This window comes from Chlorocebus sabaeus, chromosome 22, assembly GCF_047675955.1.
Source record: "Chlorocebus sabaeus isolate Y175 chromosome 22, mChlSab1.0.hap1, whole genome shotgun sequence".
Classification (NCBI taxonomy): Eukaryota; Metazoa; Chordata; class Mammalia; order Primates; family Cercopithecidae; genus Chlorocebus; species Chlorocebus sabaeus.
Window position 1 is genome coordinate 32,744,468 of NC_132925.1, and position 4,786 is coordinate 32,749,253.

Consider the following 4,786-nt stretch of genomic DNA (forward strand, 5'->3'; position numbering starts at 1 on the left):
ACAACCTTAAAAGAAAGTTCAAACAACGTCTCTGAAAAAGAAAACAATTCTCTAAACTTAGATAGATTCTCTAAAGATACATTAATCAGATATTTTAAAAAACTCAATGCTTTCATGAGCTCCAAAGACTAAGATCGTGGAAAATGCGTCTCTATTGGTTCTTGAATGATGGTAAAATAATAAATCTCGAGAATAATAATTTATACTCTAATTAAGAAATTAAGTCTGGGCGTGGTGGCTCATGCCTGTAATCCCAGCACTTTGGGAGGCTAAGGCAAGATGATTTCTTGAGGCTAGGAGTTCAAAACCAACCTGGGCAACATAGTGAGACTCTGTCTCTCAAAAAAACAAAAACAAAAACAAACTTTGTACAATTAGCCAAGGGTGGTTGAGTGCCTGTCCTCCCAGCTACTTAGGAGGCTGAGGCAGGAAGATCACTTGAGCCCAGGAGGTTGAGACTATAGTGAGCCATGATTGTGCCCACTCCAGGGTGGGCAACAGAGTGAGACCTTGTCTCTAAAACAAAAGAAGAAATTAGGTGACCAAATCAAACTTGTGCCACAAATGTGTGTCAGTGTGTCAGATAATATCTAAAGTAAAATTTTAAAATGAATGTTGCACAGAAAACCTGAGAAAAAATATAATTAAATGTATTTTAAATTTAAATCATTCATTCAGATAGTAGTTATTACAATTTAAGTAATTTATGTGGAAGGTTCTCCCATATCATCCTCCTTCAAATAAAGCCTCTTTCATCTTCCTTTGTACCAGTATTTTCTTCCTAATACAAGAGTTTGAGATCCCAATTTGAAAGTAACCAGGTCTTTCTCATAGTTTATCAGTACTCAGATAAATTCCTGGCATAGCAGGCACTCAATAAATGTTCATTATTGTTGTTAAGACAAGGGGAAAAGTCAGGGTAAGAAAGGTCTAGTGGAAATCAGACAGTGAGACCTAATCCATTCCCTCTCTCTAGTTCTAGAAGTAAGTTTTGCTAGAGTCCCTGCTCTTGCTTCTGTCAGGACATTCAAACCATGTTTAACTTAGGATGCGAGTTCTCTGATGTCCCCAGTGTCCCCTCCCTATCTAGGCCTACAAAGCTTACCTTCTTCATGTCTTAGATGGATTCCATAAGCTTGAAACCTATAGGACCTGGATATAAATTGGGATCACTCTGGACCCAACGGCCATTCGCTATAGAGGCAGACATTGCAGTAAGAACAATTGAGAGGATCCTGTCCTACCTATCTTCCTTCTGTTCTCAGCTGAGCATGACAAAGTATAACTACGACATTTAGGGCAGATGAATTTTAGCAATAAAAGCTGATTGTAGGGATGATGTATAAAGTATGTAACACCTGTCAAAGTCCTATTAAATTTCTAAAACCTTGTTAACTTTGTGGTAAACTATCTCCTTGGTATCAAAACGGAAGGCACTTTTTCTCAGAAGGTTGGCCACAAATACATCCTAAGTCATACTGGGAATAAGCCATGTGATTATCTGGGGTAAGCATTCCAGGGAGAAGTACAAGGACAGAGAGGCAGGTGTGTATATACGACTTGCTTGAAAAACAGCAAGGAAGCCAGTGTGGCTGGAATGTAGATGAAGTCAGACAAGAGTGGAAGAAGAAAACAAAAGATCATGGAGAGCGTTTTAGGTTAGTGCAAGGACTTTTTCTATGAGTGAGACAGGAGGCTCTTGGAGGTTTAGCTTATATTTTAACAGGATCATGGTTGCTGCCATTCAAATGGGGAAAGTACTCTTGACCCCCTCGCAGGGCATGTGACAGGGAGTGGCTCACTTCTTCAGGGCCCCACTGCTCAAACCTCTAGGGGGACATACAGACGGGCAGGTTGTGGCGCTCCGACCCCACGGCAGCATCTAGGGGTGGATGTTTACAGCTCCTGAAGCCCCAGTGGGCATGTGCTACTGTGTGCTCTTTTAGTTTTGTCATCTATAGGCGGCTTGTGTTAACCAGCTAACTAGACTCTCTACCTTGTCACAAGGACAGAGAGCTTTCGATATCCTGGGTTCTTGCCTTGGTGTACTGGAAGAATCGGATCACACATGGGCTTGGACCATGAGTGCATGGTTTTGAGTGGAAGTAGCTCACAGCAGAAAGGGGAGCCAGAAGGGAGATGGTTTTCCCCAGGAGTTCAGCCACTCAGCAGCCCTCTAACCACCCCTGCCAAACTCTGCATCATTCTGCTGGTCAATGGCCTGCTGGTGGGCAGCCTGCTCCCCTCGACGTCCTCTTGACATCCAGCAGCTTGTCTTCTTCCACCAACGTGTTCCTCTCAAGGTCCAGCCACTTGTACATCTGCCTGCTAGGTGTCGGGGGTTTTTATAGGCACAGGATGGGGGCATGGCAGACCAGAGTGGTTTTCGGAAATGCAACATTTGGGCACAAAGCCAGAAGTGCCTGTCCTCATCTAGGTCCGTGGGCACAGGCCGGGGGTGGAGCTCTAGCCAGGGACCTGCCCTTCTCCTCCTCGCACTTCCCTGCCCCGCTTCCCTATCACCATGTTGCAAATATACTGAAGGGGGCAAAGGGCAAAGGTGGGTAATCAATCTGAAAGCTACTGCAATAATCTAGGTGGGAGATAATAGTGGCTTGTATCAGGGTGGTAGCAGTGGATGTGCTAAAAAGTATCCAATTCAGGATATGTTTTGAAGGTACAGCCAAGAGGATTGCTAACAACTTCGACTTGGGGTAACAGAAAAAAGGAGTCCAGAATTTCTCCCAAGATTTTCGGCTAGGTCAACTGGAGGAATGAAGGTGCCATTGTCTCTTACAGATTAGGAGACAATTAGAGAATATTAGAAATTCTGTTTTGGACACAGTAAATGGGAGGCGCATATTATTAGACAGCAAGGTTTTCTAATCTGCAGTCCTTCTTTTCCCTACTTGGACTAAAACCCTATTCTGAATCTTAGCCCTGACCTAGCCCTGATCTAGCAGGCTAGATCTACACTTATTGGTTAAGTTCCTACTCCACACACAAAAAGACCACCTCCAAGCAAGATGCTGCCAACAACAACAGATTCACAGTACTATTGCCAGAACCCAGAAAGTCCTGTCATAACATCCTATCCACTAGACTTCATTCCCTTCAATACTAATTTTGTTTTTATTTTTTAGGGACAGTCTCGTTTTGTTGCCCAGGCTCAAGCGATCCTCCTGCCTTGGCCTCCCAAAGTGCTGGGATTACAGGTGTGAGCCTCTTTTCCTGGGCTTTGATAATTCCCTGTAGACCAGAAAATTTCCATTGCAGCCCTACAATGGGGTTATTATAAACTAATTCCTCCCAATTCTAACCCCTTGTTACTAGTATGTCTCACTGCTATGTATGTTTCATATTTAAACTTCTGCAAATTAGGAAAGAGTTTAATCATGTTGAGGGAAAACATAGTGCATTATTAACTCTAAACCATCCTTCTGAAGTTTCATATGCTTTGTTTACACAGATGCTTTTAAAAGATGAAGTGAAAGAGAAAATATATATATAAATTGTCAAGTGGTTTTACTAGTCATACTTTCCAGTAGACTGTTTGATTCTTCAAGCTTTGTATGACAAGAAAATTTGTTGCAAAAACTGTCCTGTCAAATAATTCTAAAATGATTTGTCCTATCAAATGAAACCCAAAATGATTTAGAATTCAGAACCATGAATGATTATTAAATGAATACTATAATGTCTATTAATCCCGGAACACCTCTAAAACCTTTCTAAGAATTGCCAAAACTCTTTTATGCTCTTATTTCCAAACCTGGGGCTCCAAGGTTTGAAAACAAAATGGCATGTATAAAAGCACTTTCAAAGTATATTACACAGAAATAAGAATCCCAAATTTCTGATGTATATAACAGAGTGTTACATACACTTTTATATATGTAGGAGCGAGAATAGCGAACAGAAAAGCACCCCAAACTCTAACGCAAAGATCAATAAAAAATTAGCCAGCCAGCAGCACATCAGGCTGCCGTATTGGCTGCCTTCAAAGTCGTTGCTTCTGTTCATTAACTTTTGTATCGTATTTATTCAAGAATTGTCCTGTTTAGTTATTGAACTACCTGGGGAATAGCTCAAGAAACCATGAGTTATCCTTTCTCTGCTATTTGCTGCTGAGGTTTTAGAAAAACTAGTTTATTTAACATACGAATATTTTTCAGTTATTCATTTCATCATTATGATACCTGTATCTCCCATTTCAGCACTGATCGGCTTTACGGAGAAACTTTTGAAATAAGATATTATGAAACGTCCAGGAAACAACTCTCTAACATCTATGCAAAATTGTTTTTGTAAGAAATCTCTAAAGTTTAATGACATTTCCTGCAGCTATAGCGAAGGCGGAAATACAAACAGTCCCCTTCCATGAAAACGAGGTGCTATTACAATCACATTTCTCACCAGCTCTTTTCTTTTTTGCAAAAGTGTTTATCCTAGTGATGTGGATTTATGACAAACGTCAATAGTTAATAAGATAACCAAAAACTGTGAAAATCAAGCGTTCCTGGAATGTATCAGAGCTTCACACTGTTAGTCCTTCGCTTGAAACTCAAGGGCCACATGGCCAGGTAAGTCTTTAACCTCTGGAAACCGTTAAACATCCTTCCAGTAAGGCATAATCGTTAAGCCCAAAGTGTTAAAGAAACTCAGTGAGCTGTTCCCCGCAGGTCACCGCCTGCCTCCACCCTCCTCCCGCTCACTGAACGCAAAAAGCTTAGACGGGAACGGACGAGGCCAGAGGAGACTACAACTCCCAGCAGGCGTCGCGGCG